A 17,610-nucleotide genomic window follows, 5' to 3' on the forward strand; every position below is an offset into this window, starting at 1 on the left:
AATTATAATATTTTTAAAATAGAAAAAAAGCTATAGAATAAGGATATGAAGGAAGAATTGTTTCGTACAGCTGTGTATTTGTGTTTTAAGCTAAATGTTACTACAAGAGTCAAAAGTTTAAAAATGTAAACATTTATAAAGGTAAAGATACAGTAAGCTAATGTTAATTTATTATTGAAGAAAAAAACCGTTATTATTTATTTTAAAAAACTGTTTTTATAAATTTAGTGTAGCCTAAGTGTTCAGTGTTTATAAGTTCTAAGTAGTGTACAGTAATGTCCTAGGCCATTACATTCATTCACCACTCACTCACTGGCTCACCGTGCAGTTTCCATTCCTGCAAGCTCCACTCATGGTAAGTGCCCTATAGAGGTACATCATTATCTTTCCTATGATATTTTTATTCCTTTTTTATGTATAGATATGTTTAGATACACAGGTACCAGTGTATTACATGATCTACATTATTCCAGGACGGTAATTTGCTGTGCATGTTTGTAGCCTAGGAGCAATAGGCTATACTATATAGCCTAGGTGTTTAGTAGGCTCTACCACCTACGTTTGTGATAAGTTCACTCTATATGATGTTCAGTGATATGGTTACCGAACAACGAATGTCTTAAAATGTATCCTCATTGTTAAGCAGTGCATAACTGTATTTAAATATTGTGAACATGGGATGTATTTTTATAATCTGTTCATATAGCTCAGGGGTCTCCAACCCCCAGGCCACAGATGGTTCCAGTCCATGGTCTGCTGGGCAACAGGCCGCACAGCAGGAGGTGAGTGGTGGGTAAGTGAGTGAAGCTGAGCTCCACCTCCTGTCAGATCAGCAGCAGCATTAGATTATTATAGGAATGTGAACCCTATTATGAACTGTGCATGCAAGAGACCTAGATTGCACACTCCCTATGAGAATCTAATGCCTGATGATCTGTCACTATATATATACATGTATATACATTGTACATTACAATGTAATAACAATAGAAATAAAGTACACAATAAATGTAATGCACTTGAGTCATTCCAAAACTGTCTCTCCTCCCTGCCCCCACTCGTGGAAGAAACTGCCTTCTACAAAACCAGTCCCTAGTGCCAAAAAGGTTGGAGACCTTTATGAACTATTTATATAGTATTTAATATATATAAAGCTTAGTGATAGCCAGTGCAAAAGCACAAAGATAGAGAGGAGATAAGCATGTAAATAATAAGATCCCAAAGATAATAAGGTAAATGTCATAGGAGGGAACAAAAAAAAATCTATGGGTGTTAAGGGCAGAGGAATAATATCCAGTGGGAAAATGCATTCAGGGAGAACAAGTAATTTGTTGGAGATCTGGAGGCAGATAAGTAGGACGTTAGCAGGTGACATTTGGAAGAAATATGCAGTGGGGAGGAAGGAGCATAAATTAGAGCTTAGAGGCAGGATACATGGAGTCATGGACAAGACACTCCAATTTAATCATAGCATGACATCAACTCTATGATATGTTGGCAATCTCTCTTTTCCTCACACTTCTGGAATATTTGCTACAGCAGTTTGGTTTAGTTCAACAGTCATTCCTTGGATACCCACTAAGTGAAAAACACTGTTCCAAAGCAGGGAAATAAAAGACAAAAAGGTATACACATTCTTTGCCCTCAGATCACTTACAGTGGGGCAAATCCTTTGAACTATCATGGTTATTGGAAATATGCTTAGAATGTTTTGGATGGAGAGGCATCCCTAACCTAACCTGTGAAGTCAGTCAAGACTTTCCAAAAACAAATTGGTTAGAACTCAGTCTAAATGGACAAGTAGGAATTGGGTAAAACAGAAACAAAGGTATTCAAGGCACAGGGAAGAAAAGCATGAGCAAAAGGTATGAAACAGGATTTCAGCTTGGGAAACTATAAGAAGTTTCGAATTCCAGAAGCATTCATTCAAGTAATTTCTAAGGAGTGTCATTAATGCTCCAATATTTGCCTTTTGATGTGAAACTGAGATAGAAATTTAATTATATGGCTTTCATGGTAAGCCCACACCCTTTACTAACTTTGGAGTTACTAATGGTGTTTCATTTTTAGAATACCTACATGTTTGTGTTAAGTGTTTTATTGTTATTCTATCACATGATGATGTTGTAAACAAACATTGCATAGATTCAATGTTCTCTGAATTTCATTACCTTGACTCAATGAGCTTTATGATTATAATACTATTGGGCAGTATACCCGAGTTATCAGAATGCCCAACAATGAGACATTTGCAGCATTCCTACCTTCTTGTTTTGATAAAAAAAAAATTTGTCTTATAAGTGAATCTAAGTATTATTCACACAACCCCTTATTATCATACACTTCTCAGTCCCAAATATTTTCTTATGTTTTCACTACTGACACCTTAAATCTCTATAATATTATTTATCTGTCCCTTTTTAAAAACACTGATATCTAAATATATGAAGAGAAAAAGTGTTTTTCTTGGACTATACTTCTATCTTCTCTGCCCTGATCTAATAATCCTCTATCTTTGAAATACATTTTTGGAAAGCAAAATTTAAATCAAAACTGTCATTTCAAAATATAGGGCTATCTACAGTATGGGTATATATAGCTAAATATGCTGCTCAGTGGACCAGGAGTTCAGCCCATAATGGTCCTGTATATATAAATAGCATGTGTGACACCAGGGTTTCACTCACTGCTCAGTTTTGTGGCAAGTGTGGATCACTGTGGAATCTCAGTCTTCCTGGCTTCTGATCTGTGGGGCTCTGCACAGCAGTAATGGAAGCAAAAGATGTGAAATCAGATACCACTGAGAATGTATATTTTTAAGAGTGAAGCCTTTTATTCTCTTGCTAAGTTTTTTCGTTATGCTATTTATTTCCATTTTAAGGAAAGTTTTTTTAAATGATACATAAGTCATTTGAAAATGGTATCTACACTCACCAGACAGAAAATTAAAGGATATGTATAATTTAAATTTTAAATGCTTTCTTTGGTTATCAAGATATTTTGAGTTCTGAAATGTTTGAATAGTTGCTTCATACTCAACTCCTACATGTATACATAGTAAAAAAGAAAAAAATCATTTGAAATGGTCATATTTTCCTCTTATGTCAACACGGATATGTCATAATATTTTTTGTTTCATGGGACTCATTTCCAGTTGATGCAGGTTTTTAAAGTCAAGATTAATCACAATAATTAAGGAGTAAATGTGTAAATGAGGGCCCGATTCAAGTTATTTAATTAACATAGGTTCGAGGAAATTTGACAACTGGAGGATTAAATATGGATTTTCATCTAATCTGTTTCTATACTTTTCAGCTCTCCTAAACTATCACCAAATAAAGGGCAAAGGTAAAGAATTAGAAATGTGAAAAAAAAATTAGGAAGCTATTTCCTGTTCCTTTGTGGCTTGTCTAGTCTAATACTCCTGCATTGAGAGGTTCTTAGAAACAATTCTTGTGAATCTTTTCTATGTGGGGGAAGTGAGAAGACGGAGAAAAATGGCTCTCCTCCCCAAATATAGTCCTAGTGGAATTGATGTTAATCTGTTCAGGACAGACCAAGCCCTTTAATATGAATGGGAGCCCTGGGCCCCCAGGACCAGGTAATCCTTGCTTTTTATCCCCTCTTATCACAAGCTAATCACTTTATTCCTCCTGTTAAAAGCCAGATAAAAAGCCCAACAGCAGCAACTAAACCTACCTTCCACTCCATCTGAATGGAACAGGCTCCCACCAATGTTTCTCTCAGTATACAAATATTTCTTGTCTCTATTCCCACTACTAAACCCTTCACCCCTAAAGAGTCCCAGTCTGAATTTTCAGATTCAGGCCAAATCCCTTCCATTTACTTCCACAGTGATCTTCCTTGAACATTGCTTTACCATATTCTTACCCTGCTTTCTGCTCCCTCTAACTGGAAAGAATCAATACTTATTAGGGCCAAATAAACCAGCTAATCTAGAATTCCAAACTAACAATAATGTTAAGGTGATGTGTTGGGGGTGTTGTTCCAGCCTAAAGAAAGCATGTTGGGAGAGTCTCTTTTTTACGGGATGAGTTGGCTTATCTTCACTATACACACCTAAATCAGAGTAGAAGAACCCAGCATGGGATCATCAGGAGGAAGAAGTGGGGCAGTGAGAAAATAAGTACTAGCCTGGAAACCGAAGTGCCAGGAGTTCATTGTGGTGAAATTGTCCAGAATAACAAATATGGATTCGGAGCTTATCGGGGAACTCTGGGTCATGAGAATCCTCAGGGGTTCTTAGGGGTTTACGAGATGAGAAGTTATGAGATAGCCAAGGATGAGTTTGTAGAGTTAAGAGGAAAGGGTAGAGATGGAGGAGGAGCTAAGGGGAGAAGGGCAACCAGGAGAGAAGAGTGCAAGAAAGCAAGGGCAGAAAGTTTTTCAGGAAAGAAGGAGCATTCACTAGTTTAAATTCCAGAAAGACCATGTTAGATTAAGATTAAAGAAGGAAAATGGAAAGAGAGAAATACAGAAAGCAAGTAGACTACTTAGGCAAATTAGATTTTCAGTAATAAAAGAGAACAGACTTTTATTCCTCAATTTTTCTTTCTGTATTCACTTCATATTTATCTCCAAACAAAACCATATTTCTACATTGTGTGTCAATATTTGAACATATCAATTAAAAAATATACATTTGACTCTTCACAAATCCCACATTTGGCCTTAGGCCTTAAGCCATTGGCCTTTTCTTTGCCTTTATGTTTCTCGTATTGGTCTTTCCTCTGGACTATGTGCAATGTACCTGCCAGACATGAACAATGTTCTCAATGGCTTGGAAGTCAAAGTTGAAGGGCTAAGTAGATAAAAGATGAGTCTGTGTCCCATCATAAAGGCCTTTTGTGGGCTGTTCAAGGAATTTATATTTAACCTGAAGATAAATACATGGGGAATCACCGAAAGGTTTTAGATAGGGAAATAACATCATCAGATTGCTTTGTAGAGAGTTGATTCTAGCTAAAAAGAGGTAGTATTAGAGGGGTGGGATAGGAGACTGCAATACCAATTTGGAAGTCACTATTGCAACCATTCCAGCCAGAGATAATGGTAGTCTAACTTATATTACCAGCAGAAAGGACTCATTCAAGGGACATTTATTGTATAGTAGACAATATCAATAGGATTTGGAGGTTTATGAAACCAGAAAAAGGAAAATCATGATGCCCAAATTTCTCCTATGGCCACTAGATGAATGCTGTCATTCGTTGAGATGGAGAACACCAGAGAAAAAGCCTTTTGTGGGGAAAGTGCCTGCGAAACATCCAAGAGTCAAACAAACAGGGTTACAATCATAAATCTTTGATCAAATTACTTATCTTAGAATGCCTCAATTTCCTTATCTATGAAATGGGGATAATAGTACTATTTCATTGAGCCATTGATAGAATTAAATGAGATAATGTACATAATGTATTTTACAGTAATTTGGATCATATAAGCCCTCTAAATAATTAATATGATTAATATTATTTAAAACTTTGTTAAGGTGGTAGTTCTCCATGGCATTTTTACATGTCTTGCAATGGCTTTTGTACCAGACTCTCTGTTCAAGGAGGTTTGCATAACAGACAGCCTCAAGATAGTGGGTCCCTCAGGCTAGAAAGCAGATTTGTTTCTCTACTGGGATAATAAAAATAATGACTCCTTCCTGGGCAAAGGTTGAGCTGGTTTGTTAGTGGCACCCTAAAAAGACTGGGTTTCCCAAACTGAGGTTCCTTAGCTGTGACACAAATTCACTGTACATGCAGAATCCACTTAGGCCACTCTACATTGCTCCCATGAGACTTGGGAATGGGGTGAGCAAGGGTAGCCAATGTAAACATGAAGCTCATATTGCCCACAGTACCATGAGTAATTAAGGTCTTTGCTTCTCTCCTAATAGCCTTATGTCTTCTGCTAGCATTTATGAATCTTAGCAGGCTATCTGGTTAGCTTGAAAGCAAGGGAAAAATCTCAGACTCTTCACATTTCTTGATGAAGTTGTCTTGTAAAGATTGACATGTATGTTGCAAAACCTTGATGCAGTGGATTTGTATGACACTATTTTCCAGTCTTGACATTGAATACTTTATATAATTCTAATTAACGGGCAATATATAAACAAAACTGTATGAAACAAGAGTGTTTATTTTCACTTTGAAGAATATGACTGTTTTGCTTATTTGATTGGGAAAACTTTGAGAAACACAAGATTACTTTGTGTTTAAAATACTTCTTTCAGGCACAAATCCACAGGGGACAAATATGTATTGTACTATCTAATAAATATTAAGAATCACAAGTATATGTTAAAATCATACAATAGTTTTAATATTAATAGCAATCATTGAATAAATAGCATAGATTAAGGCAGCCATTGGCTAGTAAATTCCACCTATGTATTAATGAATAGTAACATTGTTTATTCATATATATCAGATAATCTCTCACTTAACTTGCTAGTGTTTATTCAGGTATGGGCACATAATGTCTAAAAGGCATGAATTTTTATTCATGTATGTAGGTAAAAAACACCTAGTTACATCTGAGAACATAGGGATATGCTTTGTAAGAAAATGTGATAATCCTGGAGTTAAATAAAATGAGGAATATTCACTTGGATCCAATACAAGCAGATGCAGATAACATACAGTAGGAAACAGAGTCAGCAAACTACAAAAAAAGGGGGGCAAAATACAAAAATAAGAGAAAAATGAGTTGCAGGTAGGACTCAAGTCAGTGGACAAAGTACACAGAAGATAGATCTTACTTTAATAATCTAAGACAAGAATGAGATAGAAGAAGAAATAAAAGATCCAGCATGCTTTAATAGAGGAAGCTGGAAATACAGTCCAGGACCCGAGCAAATAAGGCCTCGTTCAGGGAAGGCTTCCTAGAGCAAGGAGCACTAACCATGTGAAAGGAGGAATCAGTGTGATGACATGAGACCTTAATCCAGACACCAAAAGGGTGACTTGGGAGCCTAATAACCCTGTGTTTCTAAACACCAGAAGTTAGTAACTTATATGAAGGAGAGAAGAATAAAACCACAAAGAGTTTGGTAAATCAAAATGTCTATGACATGTTGAGAAACGTCCAAGCATTTGAGAAATTAGTACCAAGAAAGGGCGGCTTAAACCACAGGTGTCAGTTTTCGTAGCACAGATGAAACCTGAGCTAAATTAAATGAACATGAAACTACACAATTAGTGTTTCTAAACTGTACATCATTTGAAGTTTTAGTTGTACTCTTGAGACATCTCTGAGCTAAAGAACAGACAAAGAGAGGGAAAAATAATCCACTGAGAAGGCTAGAGAAAATGGAAGCCAGGAACTCAGATTTTGATCTTCGTTGATAGTATTTTTTTTTCCTCTCTTATTCTTGGGTAGTGGTGGACAAGATGGAGCAATAATAAAAATTGCTTAGTTTTGGAGACATGGCCAAAATCTGAAACACTATCATTTTAAAAATAATTAAAGTACCAGGCATTCTTTTACTTGTACACTACATCTTTGTTTATTATTCTGTTAAATAAAGCCTCTTGTCATTATACTCCAGGCAAAGCTGTTAACAGGGAAACTAAATCCACACCCTAGACCTAATTTTTTAATACAGTTTATTCTTTGATCTATTGCATCTCTGTATTTAATTATGAGGTCTGACTTGATGCCATTGTATCTTTTGCTCTTCTTGCTCTTTCTGTAGTTTGTAAAAAAAGAAATTTTTGTTTCTTTTAAAGCAAGCTCATTTTTAGTTCATTGTAAGGTGTCACCTTCTACTTCTTATTGCTCCTTGGGTCCTTTTATTCTTTGTCTCCTGAACTGACACAATTACCACCTCTACATTCTGCAAATATAGCTTGCAGAGCCAGTTTCCTAAGAATATAATTTTCAAAAGTGCCAGACATAAGAATGACTCTAAAGCCATTTGATGAGTTCTCAGATACATTTCCTCATTTGCTTCCTTCCCTAAGAGATGTTTGATTTTTGCCTGGAACATGCTTATCAGCATAAAGGTACGCAGCATCATTATGTTATAAGGATTTTCTTCTGCAGCAGCAATTGCACTAACCTTGAATGAAGCAGTTGCTAATCATGTTGCACTAAGCAAATAAAAGTCAGAACCGACCTAATCTTGCTTGCCTAATACCAGTTTCTGCTGCAGACTTCAGTGTAATGTTCTAATCACTGGCGCAAAACAGCCAATTAATTTGTTTTCCCTACGTGTTTCTACTGGCCAAGATGCATAGGGGAGCCGTGCGTTCGGTCATAATCATGCTCCACAAAGATGGAAAATGTTCCCTTTGAGTTTCCAATCATTAGGCTAGCTGAAGTGAAGACAAGCCCATTGACAAGTGAGAATGGCAATAATTTATTTTCTATTGATGGGTTGTGACAAATCATGTCGAAGCAGTGGCTGCATACTGTGGGGCTCTGCGAAGGAAGACTGTGATGGGCAAAGATGAAACCCTTCACAGCTCATTTAGTCCAAATGTAGCCACCTGGGTGGTGAATCGGTTCAACATACCAGCCCAGGCATTCCAGCACAAAATTAGATCACTAACAGGCAGGCCATATAGGGGTTCCTAGAAGACATTAATCAACAGGGTTGAGCTGTCAAAATGCAGAGTTTGAAATTAAGAAACACCAAAAGGATAAAAATGTGGCAATGCTGTCAAAAAAGTCAAGAATGTGATTTCTAATGCAGGATTCTAGCCACTATTAAAAAAGCTTAGAAGAAAAATAAATTATAAACAGATAAAGAAAGGCATTATGTACTGAAAATTTTCCTAACACTTTTACATATGTTAATTAGTAAAAGCAGCATGAAGATTTATGCAAGCATGAGCACACCCCTTTTCAGCTTAACAGTGACAGGTCAGATACATGTAAGTCCTCCTTACTGCCCCACAGCATAGTTCATCTCTTATTTAAATTTCTTTTCTACCAGACCTACTGATGTACAAAGCATTTGATGTCTCACCCTGCTTCTGAATACCAACATTTCAAACCACAGAATCTTTGGACTTGCATGTTTTATTTTCTGAACACTGTTTTTGGTAGAATAGAGATTTCTAGAATCTGGACTGTCCAGGGGTGTGTGTATGTGTTATGTGTGTTTCTGTGATTATATTTTATCAACATGGTTTTCTTTAAAAAGCTCATCTGTTTTCATGTTATAGAAAACTTTTAATGCCATAAAAAATTCAAACTGACCAAATTTTCACTGAGCAAAAACATAAAAACTTTCATTACCTCAAATTATAAAATCTAAATCCTGAAGAATTTGTTTCCAAGCCCCCATTGATTTTTCTTAAAGTTTGGTCTGTGGAAAACACACATCAAAATGATCTATAGCACTTATTGAAAATGTAAATGCACAAACCAATATCCATCAGACCTACTGCATACAAATTTTGGGGATGGGCCTGAGAACTAGAGTTTTAACAGGATCCCTAGAGTGATTCTGAATTTACAGCAAAACTTGAAAACTACTTATTCTTGTATGAATCAGCCCTGGCCCATTTTCAAGTTCAAACTTGCTTCTTTCCACCACTGTCTAACACATCTCCCTCTTGGACAAGCTGTGCTTCATTTGTTCACAAACACTCTAATACGTTCACATTTCCATGCCTTTGATCATGCTGCGCCCTTCATCTAGAATTCCTTCCCAATCCCCAGCCTCAGATCCATCTTTCACATCCTCTAAGATGTGAGCTCAAATGTTCACTTCCACATGAAGCCTTCCCTATAACTCAGCTAGATGTTAATATTTGGGCCTCTGTGCTGTTTTAGCTTTTTGTTTGTGTCTTTTGTAGCATTGCCACCTTGCCTTTCACTGCAGTTACCTGTGCTTTATCTCCCAGTTACTAGATGGTTCACTCTGTGAGGCTCATGTCTGGTATGTCTGTTCATATCTCATAGCATCTAACTCATTGCTTTATACTATACGTACAGTAAATGTTCGTGGAGTTGAATTGTTTAATAATAGTTGTTAGTTAATTCAAACCTAAGCTTTATGTTTTTAAATGAGTTTCCTTGTGAGCAAAAATAAATGAGGTCTGTTATTTTGTTTATTTTTTTGTTTTACTTATCTACAGTTTGTCATCTGTCAAATGTGATTCTGCTTTATATTTTCTATATTAGCTTTAATGATATTTTCCCTGAAAGAATATTTGTCAACATTCTAAGTTCTCAGTGGAAACAGACATGTAGAGTGTATTAATTTGCTGGAAAAAATGACCTTACAGTATGCTACTATAAGTCATTGGTTTTATAAACATTTCAGATATTCATGGACTTAAAAAAAAACAAAAACACAGGAACTATATGCTCTAAAATATCTGACATAGCTCTGTGTGATGATTAACAGACAGTCAGTGGCTGTAATTGTTTAACTATGTCTAACAAGACTAAAATCTTGGACCCCATTATAGCATAAAGCATGGAAGCCATTTCATAACCTAAGGAATAAGTTCAGCCTGACTATAAGATAAAGAAGTGTTTGACTGAGCCCTCCTGTATGCTGGAAGCACAAGAAAGATTTGAAAGATAAACGGCAAATGCTATCAATTTTATCCAGGTTCTTGAAAGTAGTATGTCTCCTCAATCCATGTTGCAATTGTTTTAAAAAACCCCTTTTAACCTATGTGTTATTGTGATATTGTTGTGTGTTTAGATACCACAGAAAAACAGGGGAAAAATGTTGACAGGATACTTGAAAAATAAAATAATTCAAGCCAATTTGAGTTAAACCTATTCTAGTCAGAAGAAGAGTCCTTTATCTGTCTTGGTCTTCAATTACAAGCCCTCTTGATGAGGAGCAGGTACTGAGGAGATGCCTCCCACTTTATTTGAGTGCCAAAGCTATCTCAGGCAGACTAGAATCAGGACAGAGCTGCTGAGAAAAGTTCTGAAGGTTTGGGAAACTACATTTCAAAAAGAAGGTGATATGTAAACTTACCTCTTTCTAACACCTGGGGTTGTTTTAGAACTGGTGTAAAAAATGCTTTCTGGGACCACACGTTTCATAAACGTTTATTTTACTGTTTAGTAGATATCTCAGTGGGTTCTGCTTTAACTCAGTTGATGATTGTAATAGAACAGAGTATGATACTGCATTTTTATTTATATTAGAATTGCTGGCCATGGGTAACTAGGGAGCCCCTAGATATAACTAAAACCTAATTAGGAGAAAAGAACATTGCTGGCTCAATTTCTGAATTGGAGGATAAAAGACACATAATTTCTGATATAACAACATAAAATCATTTCAAAATAAATAACTAAAAATGATACTGTTTTTGAAATATGCTTTCTACCTCCCCAAACCAGAAAAGAACAGCAATGTGGTATTTTCTATAGAATTGATTTGATCTTCTGTGAATTCATCTATTCCCAGTGTATATAAGCCCCAAAACTGTTTTCACTAACATCCTATGTCATTTGAGGGTGGAGGGAAGGAAAAGTTAGTTCATAAGTGGTTGATGTAAAGTGATGAGACCTTATAGGGGAGACTGAAGGACTACGACAGATAGGCACTGAGAAAGGGAAAGAGATAAAAAGAAACCGTGGTGTGAGTTTCAGGAAACCTTTGATGTGTAAGAAATATTTGGGCATTAGATTAAAGGTTCTCAACACTGACCTTATAATATTCATGATACAAGAATTAGAAGAGCCTTTGAAGAAGATAATAAGAGTAAACATACAGGCTTCTTTGAAAAATCCACGGAGCAGAAATAAACAAATAAAATTAAATCTGTCCTGTACAAGATATCCCGTTTACTGTATCAGCAAAAAGAAATCAACTTTGATCTATGCATAAAACCTGAAAGGAGAAGGGATTATAAACAAAAGGAAAATGAAGAACATAATCTAAAGAGGAGTAGCATAGAGAAACACAGGAGGCATTTTTTAAAAATAGTTCTCCAGAGTCTCTAAAGAATTACAAACAACATAGCCTCTAGAAAACAATCTAAAAGAGTTCAGAAAGTGACACAGGGAATTAATAGAAGATGAAAATTGAGCTGGAAAAATAAAGAAGTAGAAACTGGAAATCATAACAGGTATCAAGGTCTCACTAAAAGCAATAAAAATTAGAATATATACTTTTCAAAACAAAGTCATAGAGGCTTACAATTGAGAAATAAAGACAAAGAAAATAAATCTCACAAACTGAATTAGGTTAAAAGAGCTGTGTAAAAATTACTATAGAGATGACACATATAGCACAGAGAAAAGGAGAACCAACAACCACAAAACTATCATTTCTGAATAAAATGACAGAACAAAAAAATCTAACATAAAAGAAAACTTTTCTGAAGAAAAATTTTCTCTGTATATTGCAAGCATCCTTTATATCTGAAAAAAACCTTAATACAAAATAATGCTAAAACATACACTAATGCAGTTTCTCTGCTCTCTAAGGATAAAATTATATGGGCATCCTAGCTGACACAGCAAGTCATGGAATAGGGGAAAATCAGGTGCGTCTTAAACTTTTCAAAGCAGCACTTGCTAGATAACAATGGGTCTATGGCAACATTTCCAGGGCAAGAAAATATGATCCAAAACAAAGACAACATTCTCAAGCAAGTAAGAGCTTAGTAATTATGGCATCTATGATAATTATTATTAGCAAGAGATGAATCGAAGTAAAATGCTATATAAATATATCTAAAATGAAATAATCACAGAAATCATGGTTCAATGTTACAAATACTGAGATTGTAAAAATAATTACACTTACCCACACGTACACACACACATACACCAACTACCAAAGGGTGGAGAAAAAGGGAAGTGATGGGAGAAAACATGATGTGTTAGCACATCTTTTACAATCAGCTCTCAGGAGGTGCTGTTTTAAGTACTAATGTTTCAGCCACTTACAGTTCTTTCAGGATGTTTTAAAAATTACCGTTAGAGGAATTTTCAAGGAATTCTAACAATTCATAGTGAAAGAAAGATTTCTTTGAATTCCCAAGAATTTTTCTCTTTACTTCAATTTTTTCTTTGATTATTATTAAAGCTAACATCTATGAAATTGTCCCATTTTTAAAAGATATTTTATTTCCATCTCTTCGTCTTAGTATAGACATAGATATGTAGAAAGATGTTCGCCAAATATTGAAGTTATTTCTGAAGGGGAGACTTCTGAGTGATGATTAACTGCCCCCTATAGAGGGGAGCATATGAACAGTTTAGCCAGTGAATAGTTTTAAATACCCAGAAAAATGAGGTATCTTTTTGATGTTATCTTTTGTATATTCTTCCATTTCATTTCTCTTGAAGGAAAAATAAAATTTTTCCATTCAATCTGCTTATGTAAGATGCTCACAGTGGCACACTGTTAATCTTTAGAGGAATCACAAAGGAAGCTCAAGAAATTTATTTTTTCATAAATAGTTTACAATTTAATTTGATGGTCTTTAGTTTTCCCCATTTGTTTGGATGCATTGCTAACTTTGTATAATAGAAAAAACGACTTGTAAAGAATTAAATGGTGATATTTTTAGGTAGCTCTCTCTCATTCACACCTAATCTATGGCTCTCTTATCCAAGTAATGGGTAATTTTATATTTTGGAACTGTTCAAGGTATAAGGCAGTGTCTTGGGGAGCTACTTTAATGTGAACTTGAATTCTGAAAGAGAAAAATGTCAACCAAAACTATAATGCCTTAAGAATATATTTTGCTGTTTGTCTCAAGTCACTATTTTGGTTTAAAGGAAGTCCTTGACTGAATTAGCAGTTATCAAAAAAGTACAAATTTGTTCTGTTTGAATAACTGCCATTTCCCCAATAAGAAAAACTAATTATTTGACCATATACTGTGGCCTAGATTTTGTAATTTGTTACTGCTGTAAAGATCACTTTAAGCTAAATCAGTTATTTATCCAAATGTTTGTTTATAGTCATCCAGTTTGATATTTTTTTCTAAATATACTGTCATGTTGTGAGATTCAGTTTGTGTAGTTGTGATGGGGTTAACTTTACTTTTCTATTTATTAACATTTTCATGATAGAAGCTGAAATTTTGAAGATTACGATATCATTTCAAGATTGTTAAAGCTCCCAGTTTGATATATTATTTTTCAAAGTCTATCTAAAAAGAGAGGATGATGGAAGGAATCAGCAGTTACTGAGGTTTGTTAGCACAAAATATATGGGAAGCAGATGAGGAGCTGTGTTTAATATGATGGGTAATTTACAGTATCTGTGCAAATCAGATACTTAAGTATCTGTTAAATGAACAGTCTTCCATTTGATTGTGAATACTTACTTTATGCTGTAATCTACTTTTTTTTTCTTCTTTATTAAAAGTAAATTTAAACTACTTGTCCCTCACCCACTAGGTGTCTTTGCCTAGTATATATCTTCAGTTTAATTGCAGATTGGAAATGCTTTACTGAAATCATGAACTTTTATTTCTTAAAATTAATCATGATAAAATCACAAAGATAATCATTCACAGTGAGGACTATATTAACATTTTTTAAATGGCTAATAACACATTGCTCACTGTAGTTACTTTTGCAACTTTTAGTTTGCAACTTTTTAGTTGCAACTTTCAGTATCTTATTTTGTCCTCCAAGGTAAAATGATGGAGTGAGCATATTGCATAAAAACTAAGATCATTACTCTTCCACTGTCTATCACCCTGTTTATGCTTAACCAAGCATTTATTTATTAGTTCTTAATGGTAAGGGCTACAAGGTTACTACACCTGAGAGAAAAATCTGTAAGACAGGCTTTCTAATTAATCACTGGGAGGGTTCAGGAAGGTCTAGCTATTTCTGTAAACTGAAGCATTTATGCACTCTATTGCAAACGATCATGAAAATGGCAAGTAATGCTTTATTTCTTTAAGTTTCTGTAGTTACATTAGGAATAATGAACCCTTTACCTGTCTCTCTGTGTGTATACCATCTATGGATACCATCATTAAAACTAGGGCCTTTATTTACTTGAGGACAGATGGGAGACAGTTTTTCTAAGAAAGCCAGGGTAGTACCAGTATCTTAGGAATGATAGTGAAATGGTGCTCTGAATTTAAGATACCATCTCAGAACAAAAGGTTCTGAGAAAGAATAGTCAATACCAACAAATCCTGTTAGTCAAGGTTACCGTATCTGGGATCATTTGTGGCTAGTCAAGTTGTCTGGAGTATGTGCCTCATTGGGTAATTTTCCTGTGTTCACAACAAAACTGCAATGCCATTTGCAGCAGAGCTTCAGGTGAAATCATAACTTGATAGTGCTGAGGCTCTTTCCAGATTGGTCTGGATCACTGGGAGCAGTAAGAATACATAAGACGGCACCAGCCCTAGCCATATTTACAGGTTTATTCAGGAACTAATACTTCTTTCCCCAGTTCCTAGCATCGCTTTGGTGTGTTTCCTGGTGCAGAAGCCTGTACAGTCAGAAGCTTAAAGCACTGTAGATCTTAATAGCCTATTCCTCCTGCTACTAGCCAGGTCCTTGACATTGGCAGAGATCACCACCTTAGCCACACTGCTGGTATAATTTATCTCTTAAACAGTAATGTTGATTTCTTAAGCCCAGCACAGGTAAAACAGTACACAGAGATGCATTGTCACTCTGCCTGTTTTCATGTCCCTTAAATACAGTATAGCAGGCTAGGACCTGGAATCCTCCCCATCACTACCCTTGTGATTTTTCTCTTCTTCCTCCCCTTCATCCTTTCTCATTTCTATAATCCTTACATTTATGTGTCAGTTGCAGAAGAATAGTGGCTTTTAAGTATGGTACAGCCATGCAGATGCTAGCCCACTGACCAAATATTCTTTGACATGGCCAAATTTTAGTCAGGATTCTGAACATTCTCCTAGCTCCATCTGTGCATTTCTTTGTAAAATCCAGTTTTAGCAAAAGAACACTGCTAAATCAGTTTAGCCAGAACCCCCCATCTTTAATATCTGATTATCCTAGATACCCTCATCCTCTACCCATCATCCCCCAAGTGATATCTGATCACCCTGGCCTGTCTTCAGCAAGAATCCTGTGAGGTCACTTTACCCAGAACACCCTTTACCCCTGATGTTTCCACTTAGTAATTGTCTATCCACTGACCCCCACACTGCTCCTTAGGTATAAATTCTGATTTGCCCATGCTGTATTTGAAGTTAAGCCCAATCTCTGTCCCTCACTGTGAGACCCCATTGTAGTGGTCGCTATACCAATCACAATGGTCCTGAATAAAGTTTTCCTTACTGAGCTTTAATAAGTTTCATTGGCAGGGCACGGTAACCCGTATCTGTAATCCCAACACTTTGTGAGGCCGAGAGGGGAGGATCACTTGAAGCCAGGAATCCAAGACCAGACTGGGCAACATAGCAACACCCTGTCTATCAAAAAAAACACTTTTTTTAAAATTAGCAAGGCAAGGTGGCATGCACCTGTATTCCAAGCTATTCGGGAGGTTGAGGCAGGAGACAACTTGAACACAAGGGATCAAGGCTGCAGTAAGCCATGGTCATGCCACTACACTCCAGGCTGGGTGACAGAGCAAGATCTTGTCTCAATTTTTTTTTAAGTGGCACTGAATAACTTTTTTTATCAACACCACTCCTGGCAAGACTAAGAACAAGGCTGTGGACACTGAGGCCCCACTGTATTTTATTAAAGAAAGACATCTTCCTAGATGGCCGCTGCTTTCTGTTCTTTTACCAGCTGAGGATTCTGTGGGTCACTCTAAGAGTCTCAAGCACCTGCTCTCTCTACTTCAACCAAAATAGCTCTACTTTTTATGTTTTACATATTATGCTTCCACAAAATATTTTAATGCAAATACTGCTACAGCTTAATAAAAAGAACTTGATCTAAAAAGTTAAAGAAATCAATCACTTAAGGTCCTTAAACATACATACATATATGTGTGTATATATATATATATATATATATATGAACACACACACACATATATATATGTTTAAATTCTTTATTTCTAGAGAAATAGCAGCTTTGAGGAACAATGGATCTGTGTTCTCTAATGAGAAATATAGCAGGAGAGAAGAAATCAAGAAGGAGCATCACCATAAAAGGGAGAAGAAATTCAAGGAGTAGGAGTGGGAGATAATGGTTATACTGGCATAGGAGTTTTTTTTTGTGTGTGTGTGAATTGGTTTTAGTTTGGTTTGTTTTGCTTCATTTTAGGAAAAAATAAGGATAAATAGTAGAGTGAGAGGTATAACCTCATCCAGTTTGCAGGTCAAGAGTCCTGAGTTCTAGTGCTGGTTCTGTTTTATTTGGATGACTGCCTACCCACCTTAAGTAGCCCACTCTCTCCCTCAAATATTTCCTATTTCCTTTTGCCTAGTTCCATAAGCATAGAATGGTCATAATATCAGAAGTTTTAGCAGTAAGGAGAAACGGCCAAGATGGCTGACTGGATGCAACCAGGAAAAGCTTCTCCCACCAATAGAGACAAGAACATCAAGTAGACTGACACTTTGAGAAGATCTTCGAAAAGCAGGCATTTAGAGTGGCTAGAAGAAGGATGCAGACCACAGGGCTGAGAGGGAGGAAGCCAGAAACCCTGCACCAGGTTGCCAAGCACTAGCGCTCATTCCTGGCCCTGAGCAG

General features: G+C 36.0%; 1 protein-coding gene and 1 long non-coding RNA gene across 5 annotated transcripts in view; one reads left to right on the top strand and one right to left on the bottom strand.

Moving 5' to 3' along the window:
* KIAA0825 (KIAA0825 ortholog) overlaps window positions 1-17,610 on the top strand; it is a 461,146-nt gene that overhangs the window by 389,752 nt on the left and 53,784 nt on the right. The gene's annotated exons all lie outside the window — the stretch shown is intronic.
* LOC116549439 lies at window positions 195-16,349 on the bottom strand. Its single transcript, XR_004267882.1, has 3 exons — window positions 15,962-16,349; window positions 15,368-15,369; window positions 195-210 (listed from the first exon to the last, which is right to left on the bottom strand). It is a non-coding gene; the product is annotated as an uncharacterized LOC116549439 (long non-coding RNA).

Source organism: Sapajus apella, unplaced genomic scaffold (assembly GCF_009761245.1).
Source record: "Sapajus apella isolate SASKATOON/1434 unplaced genomic scaffold, GSC_monkey_1.0 scaffold1, whole genome shotgun sequence".
NCBI classification, from domain to species: Eukaryota; Metazoa; Chordata; class Mammalia; order Primates; family Cebidae; genus Sapajus; species Sapajus apella.